We start from the raw sequence: 15,880 nt of genomic DNA, 5'->3' as shown, positions 1-15,880 counted from the left end.
GCTAAAATGCAGATACACAATTCTGAATTACCATTAATTACCATTTGTTGTGAAAGATGTATTCTTGAATATTCAAAGGTAGAACATCGAAAAACTGCGTATGTGGTTACATGTAAAAAATGCTTGTGATTCAAGTCAGTGATAAACCAAATTCAGAATATATTCTATGAAAAGATAATTTTGAACAAAAATGAATTGTACAATGAGAACTGGATGGGTTGACACATTACTCTATAGCACTCCAGAGACAGAGACCGGCAGATTTCTGTGAGTTCAAGACAAGACTGGTTTATGTAGTTAATTCTAGGCCAAACATTGCTATATAACAGTGGTTCTTAACCTGTGGGTCACGACACCTTTGATGTTTGAATGATGCTTTCACAGGGTTCGCCCAATACCATTGGAAAACAGGTATTTACATTATGATTCATAACAGCAGCAAAATTACAGTTATGAAGTAACAACAAAAATAATTTTATGTCGGGAGTCATCACAGCAAGAGGAACTGTATTGAAGGGTCACAGCATTAGGAAGGATGAGAACCACTGCTCTATGGTGACATACTGTCTCAGAAAGTCAAGGAAGAGTATGAAAAGAAACCATGAATGAGGATAAAGTATGATAAAATGGAATTGTAATGACATGAATGTACTGAGCATTCTACTGTACTTCTGCTATGGTTTTTCCAGTCATGTGCTGTCCATACATTATTTTGGTCTGCTCTAGTTTAAGTTGGTTGCTGTGTTCACTCATTCACCATGAGGTTTATATATTGCTTTTACAAGAACACTTTGTATATTGGAGGAAAAAGTTAACAGTACTACAAACTGTTCTAAAGTTTAAACAGTTTGGCCTTATTTAAACTTTTGTAAGATCAAACTTGAAGGTATCTACATGGATTGGTTTTATTGATAGACAATGTCTCTTACTGCATGATGATGCCCAGCCAACTGAGGAGTACAGGTAGAGTTATTTATAGTATTGTTTTGAATTTCTGTAGTGAATCATTGTGCACACAGAGGCTGCAGATCTGGGGAGGTATCTGAGTTGGTGATGCCCAGACCTGTTTGCTTCTCTGTGATGAGGGGACCTATGCTCTTGTCAGCACAAATCAACTCATAAATACTCACATTTCTGCTGGGGAGCATTGAAATCAATTGCAATTTCCTGATGTCCTGGTGGTTCTGCTGCTTGGGTATAGTTGTTTGACCTGTTTGTGTTTTTTCCTTAATGCTGAATAAACTTGTGAAATGGAAGTTATCTGTGTCTCATGGATTTAGTTGGCAATCTGACCCTCCTCTCCAAACACATTTTCACTAATGCTTTTCTGCAGCTTGAACTTGTTTGGTTATCTCAACCATGAGCTGCTCACTAATCTGTCAGACGTCAGCACATGAGTGCCTTCACTGACATCTAGACACTAAGCTGTTGCAAGAAAATCAGAAGAGTTGACTAGAAGGTTTCTTTGCTGTTGTTTGTGGCACTATACATCTTTAGTAACACCACTCTGCTTGCTTCATTTCTAAAAGAGAGGGAATATTGATCATCTTATATCAAACTGTGAGATGTCAGGCTCAGAGCAGTAGGAACATGATACAAACCCGGTACATGAGCTAGCTTGTTGGAGCCCATTCCCTATGGTGGGATGCAAAGCTCAGTCTTAATGCATGGGGAGTGGCCTAGCCCTGCCCCAACCTACTATGTCAGACTATGTTGATTCCTCATGGGAGCCCTTATCCATGAGGAGGAGTGAACTGGGCTGGGTTAGGCAGGAGGAGGGGGAGGGTTGGAGGAGGTGAGGGATGTGGGAGAAGGCAAAGGGAGTGAGGAGGGGGGGTTCGAGGGAGAACTGTAGTTGGAATATAAAATGAAATCAAAAAATAAAAATGGAAAAAAATGAAAGTTGCTTGTCTTCATTAGCTATTAATGGAAAACCTAAGGAGGGCTACAAGGACATAGGCAGACATGGAAAGTGAAAGTGGGTTCCCTCAGGTGACAGATTCTTCTTCCAGAAGATATTTGAGGAAAATAGCTGGAGATGGGCCAGAAGTGGGTATCTAAAAATAAATAATAGAGGAAACATGAGGACCCAGTAGCCCCATAAAGCACCAAACCCAGAGCCTGAGTAGCAAATGACCAGCTTAGAATCTCCCATCCCAAAGGGAGCTGTTTGTAATACATCTATTACTTCTCTTTCTCTATGGCTTAGCGTTATGTCATCCCTGGATGTTTAATTCTTTGTTCTTACCATGGAATGTGCCCAACAATTCCCCAAGTGACCACCTGCACTCTTGTTACAGTACTTGGAGTTTCAGTCAGAATTTGAGAAGGTCTCTTCTCTGAATTGGTATACCAAACTGAAAAAGGAGGAATCAGAAAAGGCTATAATAGTCTGCTACTGCCTCTACTCTTTCTGAATGAGGGGACCCCCCTCCCTAACCATTGTACCATGTATGGTCAGATCCTCCATCTATGCCAGAAGTGAGGAGAGTGAGAGACTGGAGCTGATGATGGTGGTCTTTGATCTCATTAAGGGAAAGAAAAATCTCTCCTGAACAACAAGGACTGGGATTACACAGTCACTCCTAAGCCAAGTGACGCTGCCAACTGGACCCCAAGAAACTGATCATCTTCCCAGGATGGAAGGATGAGAGAGGGCTGATTCCCTACTCAATATTCCTGGGAAAGGCCCATTGAGAGGGTCACCTCTATGTTTGAACCACTGTGAAATAGCTAAGTGTAGGTACATCAGAGTAGGCTGGCGTTTCTAAGCCTTTCTAAGCTTTCTCTCTGCTTCTTGAGCCACTGTATCTAGGCAAAACCTGAATTTGCTCTGAAGTTTCCTGATGTAGAGAAATGAAAGTCATATGAAACTTGCTTTGAGTTTGAGTTGGAAAGTACCTGAGATTCAAAGGGGGTGGCTATGAGTGAGGTAGGAGTGAAACTTCCGTGTATTGGAAACTTTCATTGGGTGATGGCACCCCTGAGGCACTTTAGCTGTTTATTTGGAACCCACATGGCTACTGAAAACTTGTCCTTGATCTCCCTAAGAGTCCTTAAGAAGAGAATAATGAATATCCCTCCTTAAAGCTTTCTTAACAAAATCCACACTTACACATGGGACCCTGCACTGTCACTTACCTGTGATCTGCTTAACGGATGTGATATCTGAGCTGTGGAGGGAAGGTTTGGGGGTGGCAGGAGTAGCATCTCCCTTAGGTGGCTATCTAGCAGACACTAGCTCTGACCTTTAAAATTCCCTTCCACTCAAACATACCAAGTCTTTAACCCAGGACTCCCCATGCCTGTGTTATATGTGCAAATGTTCTTTTCTGGCCTTAAAGAAGATGTTCAGCTATGGGTTGGGGGTCCTCAAGCTGCTGGGAGAGTGTATAATAAAGTGACATAAACACTAATTGTAGGGTAGGGGGTCACAGGGACAGGGCTTGCCTAACATATAAGAGGCCCTGGGTTTCATCCCCAGCTCTGAAAAATAAATCATAGCTAAGCATTCCATGGTTAAGCTGTGAGAAGATGCTGGCTTGAGTTGTGAGTAAAATGGGTTGTTTTCTTGCTCTGTGAGTCTTAGGACCTGTTGCAGGCCTCTGTGTTTCCCAACAACTTAACAATTTATGCCAAGCACTGTCAGCAAAGAAGGCAATTTCAGGGAAGCCCCTGAATGTACAGAGGAACACACTATGTGTGGTAGAAACCACACACTCCTGCACAGTCAGGAGAATAAAAGGGGAACAAGTGTTGGGGCTCTGCTATGTTCTGAAACCCAGGTTTTGTTTTCCCTTCTTCCTGGTTCATGCTTCTCATGGATATAAGGCAGGCATAGCATCTAGTTTCACTGCATGTTGTAGTCTGGATGTTAATTTTCTACTTCAGACCTTATTCTGTCCTTGATCTGGTCATTAGTGATGGGGAGGGATCTCTGAATCTATAGTGTTATCTTAATGGACAAGAGTGTCCTTGCAAATGTACACCAGTTGTACCCAGGACTCTTCTAGCTTCATAATCCCTGAGATTATGACAACGTTTCCTCCCAATTGGATACCCTCTTCTAGACTAGAGATGGCTTTAGACCTCTCCTTGTTACAATCTCTGTGTAAATCTGATGGTAAATAGAATGTTTTGAAGGATGACAGCCAGCATCAAATATCTCAAATGAAAATGGGGCTATAGAAAAACAGGGCCTGAGTCCCAGCAAAGAGGGACAAGAAGGTGATATGGCCTGAGAAAGACCAAAGGAGGAAACTAGAAGATTGAAGGGGATTGAAACCAAGGGCAGATGAGGAAATCCTACTGCTTGTTCTAACCTATCCTCACACAGAATAGACTGCACCCATTGTAACTACTTGACAGACTGATGATGGCCCTCCAGGTAAACTAGGGAGTGTGGGTAGGGAAAGGGCAATCTGGATAAGACTTTCTTTTCTTCTTCTGTTCTTTAAAATAGAACAAACTGGTTCCAAGACTCCTCCAAAGCTCTCAAACAGGGGGCAGAATTAGACCCTCAGCCACTCAAACAAATGAAAAATGAGTACATTTTGTTTCTTTTTTCAAGAGGCATGGCCCTGGTGTTTCCTAGTGTAGACATGTGTGTAAATGGTTTTAGTGTGTGTTGTATATGTGTGTTTGTGTACACGTGGATGTGCTTATCCTTGCATTTGAATATGGAGGCAGATAGTCAACATCTTCAACTTTCCTCTTAGCTCTCCCCTTTAGTTTTTGAGAGAGGAACTCTTGCTGAGCCTGGGGATTGCCATTTAGGTTTGACTGGCTGGCCAGGAACTAATAGGTATCTGCTTGGCTCTGTCTTCAGTGCTGTGGTTACAAACATATGACTACATCTGGAGTTTTATGTGGTTACTAGGGATATAAACTCAGGTCCTTGTGATTCTGCTCCACATATGCCATGGATTTACCATAGGAAATTTTTTTTTTATCATTTCCTTACCATTTTGCGGATCTTTGAACAAACATCTATTCACCTCAGATAGGACAGCTGCAATACATCAAAGACATGAATCCTCTTAAGTATAACTTGCTGATCCAATGAGTTTAATCCTGGTAACTTACTGAAGCATAGGCAAGAGGTGGGAAGCTACACCCACTTATGCCCGTTAACACTATTCAAATACAGAGAAAATGAGAATGGCACAGGGACACTGAACTGGTGGGGGTGTAAATGGATTGGAGAGCCACTTACATATGCTGTGTTTAGAAATCCCAATCTGTCTCCCTAACACTTCTTTCTTAGACTTTCTGGCTCTAGTTTGTGGCTTAAGTAGACATGGATCTTGTAGACTAATCTCCAGCTGATGCTGATTCTAATTGTGCCCTAATGTAGGCACAATTAGATATAGGAGTAGACAATGGGACTAAGGAGGGCCTCAGTAATGAAGTCCTGCTAATGGTGCTAGGAACATCTTATCTTTCCTCTTGGGTGGACACTGTTGTCAGAATTGCCTTGGTAGCAGGGCATGACTAAGCTCACAAAGATAAAATGTCTGCTTCAAGCAACAGGACACAGGGTAATCAATTGAATTATCAGTTGAGTCAGAACTAGGGCATGATGACTAGGTGACTGGAATAACCCAGGCTGACTTCTATCAATAGGTAGGCAATACCTAGGACTTCAGTCACATAACTCAGATGTTTTGTTCTTTATAAGGATGTGGTAGTAAAGACTGAAGACATGACACCATCCACAGCCTTACCTGTGGCTACTGTAGGCATCTTAGCAAGGTGTCAGAAATACTATCCCAGATCTCACTCTGTCCCACGCCACAGAGATTCCCTCATCATGCGAGTGGTCAACTACACAATCCTACTTATGCTACAGTTATATACTAGAGGGTGAGATTTGGATTACCAAGAGAATCTGTTGCTGACTTCACAGGAGGCACCTAGCTGGGGCTTGTCAAATTCAATTAATCAATAGAAAATATGATAAAGTCAGAAAAACACACCCTTGGTAAGCTGTTGTATTGAAGCAAAAAGCTGAGACTATATTGGTGAACTACTCAAGCAACATTGATAAAAACATGGACAGGTCAGCATCATAGCAAATTAACACACAATATTGTATGAGTAGAACCGATGCCATTTAACTGATTTGTGTCTGTAAGTGCCTATGCTTACTTACTGGGCCAAGGTTACCTGATATGGACAGAAAGAAATTAAACCTGTCTTGGATTGGAGGGGCCACAACAAGCCTGAAGCTGGGGCAATTTTTACTGAGAGCAACCAGAGTTTTTGTACCCTTATCAGAAACAGAATATAGTGGCAATTGCCAGGATCAATGCAGTTGTAGTTGCCAGGATACAATGATGTTTGCAAGCTATACTGGGTATGAAAGACCAATTATCCTGTCAAGATGCCATGTTGCCCTGACTTCCAAGGGAACATACATGGAAACACAAAGTAGCCTGAATGTTTCACTGTCTTAGGAACTGCCACAGTTCCTCAGGAACTGAAAGGTACACAGTGCCCAGAAGCCACAGACTCTAACCTGAAAAACCTATGATATATGCCTTTCAAGGAAACTAGACCAGGTCAACTCTGTGGTTCCTTGCAGCTCTTAATTACCAATACCACCCTATTGATGAACTTGTCATTGAAGAACAAATCAAGGAAATGCACTGTGGCCTCCAGAAGCTATACCTTTACCCGTATCCAGAAACAATCAGATACAAGACAGGCCAGGCAGCATTGGAAGCTGTGTATGGTTAGATCTTTGTTTTGCCATATCTGGAGATGAGGTGAGTAGCCTGGGTCATGAGCCTGGAGCTGTTTATTAGGATCACTAGGTTCCTCCAGAGATATAATTGGTTTGAAGTTTGCTTGCCTTCAAATCTCTGACACCATACAGAAGAACCATGAAAAGTATTGAGAAACACACACTTGATGGTCGGTGTTGCTTACATTATTTCCACTGCTTTGCTGCTCCATAGACATTCTTTGCTGCTCACAGGGATGTGATTTGCCACAAGAGAGTTGTTTTTCTTCAACATTGTTTTAGTCAAGCATATGGGTGTGTTGTTGCCAAACCACCTGATACACCTAGGTAAGTATTTTCAAAACTCGGGTAGAAGTTATCTGGAGGCAGGGCCACCAGCTGCACAGTGGGATTATTTGAAGGAGCCGCTGTGACCTTTGTGGCAACTACTTATATGGATTTCTGGGATCCTAGGTTAGGTCACTGACATAGGCAAGCCTAATAATCATTCTTGCAACAGGAGATGCTTTAAGTGTATTGAAATGTATGTTGGCTATAGTCCAATACTGTTTCATTTCGATGTGTCAGTTCAGGTGTTATATCAAACTAATGAGACAATATTTCATAATGAAGCCGGGAAGAGTTGGACATATAAAAATGTATGTACTGAACAACAGCTGTTCATTTTACCTTGGTCCAACCACATTCTCCACATCATGTATATACTCATTCATTTATTTATTATGCTATTGGAACTACCTCATGCAAACCAGGCAAGCTACCATTGAGCTATACCCACAGCTGTCCTCATTGTGCTTGCTTGAAATTCTCAAACATAACTTCAAAATGTGTTGGAACAGAATATTGTTAGGAATGGGTAGCTGGTAGAAGCAGACCCAGCTTTTGGTACTCCTCTTTATGAATGTCAGGTCCTTCAGTGCCTTAGCCCAGGATCTAATGTTTCCTAGGGAACAATACCATGGGAGATTGTTTTATGGAGTCCTTCACCTGACCTGCAAGTGGGTATGTGGAGTCTGAATTTGATTCTTGCAGTCAGAAGAACCAACTTCAAATGAACTTAGACCTTTCCTTTCCCTTGTTACCTGTCTGCAACTAGAAAATCTGCTTCATGTGGCTGGTGTTGTAGATAGGTTTTCTGTTTCATCTGAATTTGACAAGTCTTGATCAGTGCACAATGAGCTTATTTCAGATGATGCTAATGCCCAAAATATACAAAATTTAAACAGCCCCCAAATTAAATAAATAACTTGATTTTGAAAAGGAGTAAATGTATTGAATATACTTTTCTCATAGAAGAGGCACAAATGGCCAAGTGGCATAGGAAGGAAATTTCTGAACACCATTGGTTACTGAAGAATGCAAGTGAAGGCATTATGTCTGCTCATGTGACAATTATATTACTGAAAATGCCGAAGTTAAAAAGTTTTGGTGAGGTTGTGGTGAAAATGGATACTATATTCTCTTTCGATGAGCTGGTGAATGACTACCAGCAATTACAGAAAGTGTGAAAGTAGACTAAAATATTTAAATATATAATTAACATATAATATCTAAATGCCATTTCTGGGTATACTGACAAAGAGAATGAAAACTGTGTTGAACAGGAATTTACTGTTGCCTGCTTGTTGTATTGCTGTTAACAATTATTATGATAAGGAATGACACCAAGTGTCCAATTTTGGACAAATGGATAAAGAAAAGGTGGTACACATTTGCAAAAGATAAAAGTTATTTAAACCTAATAAAATTATAAAATCCTATCGCTTTCTAAAATATGGATGACACTGTCTTAACTGAATGACCATATGGAGAAACACAAGACGTTGTGGTCTATAAAAGTTTTTCTCATAAAGTTTAAAGACACATCTTAGTGCAGAACACTGGTTTAGTATGAGCAAGGGCCTAAGTACACTGCCCCAGGATTGCAAAAAGAAAACAACAGAAAAAGAACGTTGGTCTCATGAGTGAGAGTAGCATAGTGGCTACCTACGGCAGTCATGGCAAGGAGTGTTAATTCAATGTTGGTCAATGGATATAATATTTCCATTATATTAGATGAATAATTTCACAGTCAGTATTATTATTAATCAAGTGTTGTAACTTTAATATTGATGAGAGCATATTTTAAATTTTAATCAACTTGAAATTTAATCAACATTAAATAATGTGCACATATTAAAAACACAATCCTGTAAATCATAATTGTGTTCAGTTGTTGGTAAATAATGATAATAATAGTAAAAAAAAATCATCAAAGTTTAATGGAAACCTAGTGTAAAGAGATGACAGATAACATCAAATCTGATTGTGACATTCATTCTTTCTCAATCCAGAGATAGTGTGACACTTGGCCTGAAGTTATAAGTCACAACACCTCAGACAAGGCCACTGTTTATATATAATGTTCTTATCAACTATGTTTTAGGACCAGGCAAGGATCACCACTCACTCATTGTTTTAAAGCTGTGGTACAACAGTGCAACAATGAAACAATGGCTGTTTGATAGGAAAACTTCAGAATCAAGATAGCATCAATGATATAAAATATCATGAATCAATTCAAAAAATCTGAATTCAGTATAAAGCAATATAAAATTTAGAAAGTTATAAATATATATGAAATAAATGTCATATTGAATTATAAACAGTACTATGGTAACTAAGGCTTGGGAAATTCTGTACCTTTAAACTAATACATAATTTTCTGGAAAATAAAAATGTATGGCTCTCATTGAGATGTAAAAATAAGTCTAGTTAAAGATTGTATTTTATCAGGACATGTTATAACTTTTTCAAAATGACATGTATAGTTAAGTTTTACAGAAGAGCTCAAGGATAACTAGAGATTTTATTTTCCTTTATGTAGGCAACATAGAGATATAAAATATTTAACAGGTATTAAACTCTATAACTCAAAATGTAGAGATGCAATGTCTCCCTTCCCCCCACACACAATTATTTTAATTTATCATGAAGGTATAAGGCATTTTATCATTTACAAAAGATAGGTCTTTTGTAAATGGTCCATTTGGTAATGATCAAGCCAACCACAATGAATTTAGATATAAGGAATACCAGGAGAGATAAGGACAAAGAATTTCCAAATGGCAAAGAGTGGTTGATCAATGGAGTGCAATAATTTTTCAGTGAAGTTTAGTGCTTACTGTGCTTTTTTCTTATTTTTCTCTCATGCAATACATCCTGACCACAGTTGTCCCTCTTTCCACTCCTACCAGTTCCCCATCACCACCACCACCACCACCACCACCACCATCACCACCACCACCACCACCACCTTTCTACTCTAGATCCACTTCTCCTCCCAGGTATACTAACCAAACATGGCATAACAACATGCAATAAGACTCAGCACATATTCTCATATCAAAGCTGGGTGAGGCAACCCAATAGGAGGAAAGGGGTCCCAAGAGCAGGTAAAAGCATTAGAGACAGCCCCCACTTCCAGTGTTACGAGTCCCACACAGACCCCAAGCTAAACAACCAGGACATATAAGCATAGAACCTAGCATAGACCCATTCAGGCACTGGGAATGGTGCTTCAGTGAGCCCTTATAAACTCTGCTTAGTTTGTTTCTGTGGGTCATGTTCTCCTGGTCTCCCCCACTCCTCTCATTTCTATAATACTTCTACTTCTCTTGCATGGATTCCATCAAGCTTGCCCTAAAGTTTGACTGCAGGTCTGCTTAAATCAGCTGCAGGAGAAAGTCTCTTTGAAGATGATTGGGGCTAGGCACCAATCTATGAGTATAGCAAAATAAGAATCATTTCATTGACTTATATTTTGGCCAGTTATGTTTGGCTCTATCATTTCTCTGGGTCATCCAGTTTCTGGTTTCTGACTATCCAGACAGTTTCAAGAATGGGCTCCCTCTTGTGGATTGGGCATCAAGTTTGATCAGTCATTGATTGGACAACCCACAAGTTCTGATCCACCTTTGCCCCAGCACATCTTACAGGCAGGACATGTTGTAGATTGAAGGTTTTGTGCCTAGGTTGATGTCTCAGTCTGAGCAATTAAATACTTGCATGGTTACAGAAGACAGCCATTTCAATCTCTATATCCTCCATTACTAGAAGTGGTAATTGGTGTCATCCATATAACTTCCTAGAATTCAATGAGAATGAAGACATAATATTGCCAAACTTATGTGACACTTTGAAAGCAATGCGAAGAGGAAAGTTCACAGCACTAAGTGCCCACATGTAGAAACTGGAGAATAGTCACACTAGATAATTAACAGCACAACTGAAAGCTCTAGAACAAAAAGAAGGAAATTCACACGGTGGAGTAGATGTCAGGAAATAATCAAATTGAGGGCAGAAATCAATAGAGGAGAAACTAGGAAAATAATACAAAGAATCAATGTAACAAAGAGTTGGTTCTTCAAGAAAAATCAACAAGATAGACAAACCTTTATCCAAACTTACCAATCGGAAGAGAGTAAATATGCAAATTAACAAAATCAGAAATGAAAAGGGGTACATAACAACAAATACTGAACAAATCCAGAGAATCATCAGGTCATACTTTGAAAACCTGAACTCCTCAAAATATAAAAATCTAAAGGAAATGGACAATTTTCTAGATAGACAACACTTACCAAATTAAATCACCAACAGGTAAGAAATTTAAATAGACCTACAACCCCTAATGAAATAGAAGCAGTCATCAGACATCTCCCAACCAAACAAGAAAAAAAAACAACCCCCCCCAAACCCCCCCCAAAATCCAGAGCCAGATGGCTTCAGAGCAGAATTCTACCAGAAATGCAAAGAACAGCTAACACCAATTCTCCTCAAAGAATTCCACACAATAGAAGCAGAAGGGATATTGCCAAACTCTTTTACAGGACTTCAATAACCTTGGCACCCAAGCCACACAAAGCCACAACTAAGAAAGAGAACTACAGACCAATATCCCTTAAGAACATTGGTGCAAACATACTCAATAAAATACCGGCAAATCGAATCCAAGAACATATCAGAAAAATCATGTACCATGATCATGTAGGTTTCATGCCAGGGATTTAGGGATGGTTCAACATACAAAAATCCATCAATGTAATCCACCATATAAACAGACTGAAAAAGAAAAACCACATGATCATCTTACTAGATGCTGAAAAAGCCTTTTGACAAAATCCAACATCCCTTCATGATAAAGGTCATGGGGAGATCAGGGGTAACAGGAACATACCTCAACATAATAAAAGCAATATACAGCAAGCCAACAGACACATCAAACTAAATGGAGAGAAACTCAAAGCGATTCTTCTAAAATTAAGAACAACTCAAGGCTGTCCACTCTCACCATACCTCTTCAATATTGTATTAAAGTTCTAGCTGGAGCAATAAGACAACAAAAGGAGATCAAATGGATACAAATTGGAAAAGAAGTCAAACACTCACTATTTGCAGAAGATATGATTGTCTACATAAGTGACCTGAAAAATTCTACCAAGGAAGTCCTACAGCTGATAAACACCTCCAGCAAAGTGGCAGGATATAAGATTAACTCAAAAAAAAGTAGACCTCCTATATATGGACAATGAATGGGATGAGAAAGAAATCAGAGAAAAATTGCCCTTTTGAATAGCTACAAACAACATGAAATATCTTAGGGTAACTAACCAAACAAGTGAAAGTCTTGTATGACAAGAACTTTGTCTTTAAAGAAAGAAATTAAAGAAGATACCAGAAAATGGAAAGATCTCCCATGTTTTGGATAGGTAGGATCAACATAGAAAAAAATGGCAATCCTACCAAAAGCAATATACAGATTCAAGGCAATCCCCATTCTAATCCCCGCAAAATTTTTCACAGTCCTTAAAGGAATAATACTCAACTTAATATGGAAAAACAAAAATACACAGGATAGCCAAAACAACATTGTATAATAAAGGACCTTCCAGAGGCATCACCATCCCTGACTTCAAGTTCTATTATACAGCTATAGTCCTAAAAACAACTTGGGATTGGCACAAAAATAGACAGGTAGACCAATGGAATCGAATTGAAAATCCCGATATTAACCCATACACCTACAGACACCTGGTTTTTGACAAAGAAGCTAAAATTATACAATGGAAAAAAGAAAGCATCTTCAACAAATGGTGCTGGCATAACTGGATGCTGGCATGTAGAAGACTGCAGATACATCCATGTCTATCATCATGCACAAAACTCAAGTACAAATGGATCAAAGATCTCAACATAAATCCAGCAACACTGAACATCTTAGGTAGGTGCTACCCTAGAACAAATTGTTACAGTAGACTGCTTCCTGAACATAAATAACATCAGTAGCACAGACACTGAGATAGACAATTAAAAAATGGGACATCCTGAGACTGAGAAGCTTTTTTAAGACAAAGGACACAGTCAAGGAGACAAAAGAGTAGCCCACAGAATGGGAAAAGATATTCACCAACCCCACATCTGACAGAGGGCTGATTTCCAAAATATACAAAGAACTCAAGAAGCTAGTCACCAAAACACCAAATAACCCAATTAAAAACTGGTGTACAGAAATATATAGAGAATTCTCAATAGAGGAATCTAAAATGGCTGAAAGACACATAAGAAAGTGTTCAATATCATTAGCCATCACAGAAATGGAAATCAATACATCTCTGTGATACCATGTTACTCCTGTCATAATAGCTAAATCAAAAACACCAATGGCAGTTTATCCTAGAGAGGATTTTAAGAAAGGAGAACACTTCTACACTGCTGATACAGCCACTTTGGAAATCAGTATGTCTGTTCTTAGGAAAATGGGAATCAGTCACCACAAGATCCATCGATTCCTCTCTTAGGCATATACCCAAAAGAAGCACATTCATACAACAAGGGCATCTGTTCAACAATGTTCATAGCAGCATTATTTGTTATAGCCAGAACCTGGAAGCAACCTAGATGCCTCTCAACTGAAGAATGAATGGAGAAAATGTGGTACATTTACATAATGAAGCACTACTCAGCAGAAAAAAAACAAAAAACAAACAACAAAAAAACAACAGGAATCTTGAAATTCGAAGGAAAATGGATGGAACCAGAAGAAACCATCCCGAGTGAGGTAACCCAGTCCCAAAAAGACAAAACTGGTATGTGATCACTCATATATGGATTTTAGACATAGAGCAAAAGAGTAGCAGCCCACTATCCACACCTCCAGAAAAGCTAGGACACAGGAGGACACTAAGAGACACATACATGTTCCCCTGGAGAAGGGGAAAGGGAAAAGATATCCCGAGCTAATTGGAAGCATGGGGAGGGGAGAGGGAGTTAGAAGAAAGAGAAGGAGAGAATAAGAGGGGAGAGGAGGACAAGAGAGAGTGTGAAGATTGAGTCAGGGGAAGAATAGAGGAGAACAAGAAAAGGGATACCATAACAGAGGGAACCATTATAGGGTTAAAAAGAAATCTGTCACTAGGGAAATGTCCAAAGATCTACAAGGTTGACCCCAACTAACAACACTAGCAATAGTTGAGAGGCTACCTTAAAAGTCCTTCTCCTGATGGCTTATATGCCATCTTAGACCTTCATCCAGTAGCTGATAGAAGCAGAAGCAGACACCCACAGCTAAACACTGAGCTGAACTCTGGAATCCAGTTGCGGAGAGGGAGGAGTGATGAGCAAAGGGGTCAAGACCACGATGGAGAATGCACTGTGTATGTTTATCTTATTGATTGCTAAATAAAATATTGTTTGGCCAATGAAACAGTGAATTAGACAGGACTAGGAGTCAAAGAGGATTCTGGGAAATGTAGTAGAGAAGTGGTGATCCAGGCAAGAAGTGACAAACAAGGAGACTCATATTTAAGCAAAGGAGAAACAAGAAGGGTCCCTTTTCTCCTTGCTCCTCCAGCAACACAATGTGATCCATTGGGCAAGGAGGGACACCAATAAGGCGTCCGATAAGTCTTATGAAATATATAGATTTATGATAATTAAGACTGAGCTAACAGATGAGGAATCCTTGTCATTGGCCAAGCAGCTTTGAACCTAATACAAGTTTCTGTGTATTTATTTGGGCCTAACTCGGGCTGGCGGCTGGCATAAAGCTCACACGTGGCTATGGGGCTCGGTGGCTTTTGGCAGAAAGATTTATCGTAACAAGACCAAGCTGGAGGAACCCACAGAAACAGCTGACCTGAACAAGGGGTTGCTCATGGACCCCAGACAGATAGTTGGGAAATCAGCCTAGGACTGTTCCAGACCCCTGAACTTGGATGTCAGGTTGGAGGTCTGATTAATCTATGGCGCCTCTGGTAGTGGATCAACATTTGTCCCTATTACATGAATGGACTTTGGGAACCCATTCCACATAGAGGGATACTCTCTCAGCCTAGACATATTGAGGAGGGTCTGGATCATGCTCCAAATGATATGACAGACTTTAAAGATCCCTGATGGAAGTTCTCACCCTCCCTAAGGAGCAGAAAGGGGCATAGAAGGTCGATGTGGGGCAGGGAAGGAGGGAATGGAGACGTACCTGGAATTGACATGTAAATGAAGCTTGTTTCTAATTTAAATTAATAAAAGTGGTGAAAAAGGATCATCCTCACAGATTCCAAGGAATATCTACTGCAGGACTCCACACTGACCCCCCAATGTCCTCAATTCCAGTCTTCTCTCCCTTTTCTCTTTCCCCTTGCCAACATGATCTCTCCTTTTCCCAACCACACACACCCTTGGTCTGACCACAAAATCCATTTCCCCTTCCCAGGGAAGTTCATGCATGTCACTTAGAGTCCTCTTTGTTACTTGGTGTCCTCCTCTGGGTCTGTGGATTATAATGTGATTATCTTTAACTTAACATTTAATATCCTCTTATATGTGAGTACATAGCATATTTGTCTTTCTGGGTCTGGGTTGCCTCACTCAGGATTATTTTGTCTAGTTCCAATCATTTGCCTGCAAATTTCATATTGTCACTGTTTTATAAGATGAGTAATAGTCCATTGTGTAAATGACCACATTTTCTTTATCCATTCTTCAGTTGAGGAACATCTAGATGGTTTCAAGTTTCTGGCTATTAAGAATAAACCCACTGTGAACACAGTTCAGCAAATTTCCTCCTGGTAGGATAGAGCATCTTTTGGACAT

This window comes from Cricetulus griseus (genome assembly GCF_003668045.3).
Source record: "Cricetulus griseus strain 17A/GY chromosome 1 unlocalized genomic scaffold, alternate assembly CriGri-PICRH-1.0 chr1_0, whole genome shotgun sequence".
NCBI classification, from domain to species: Eukaryota; Metazoa; Chordata; class Mammalia; order Rodentia; family Cricetidae; genus Cricetulus; species Cricetulus griseus.
This window is presented reverse-complemented; position numbering follows the sequence as displayed.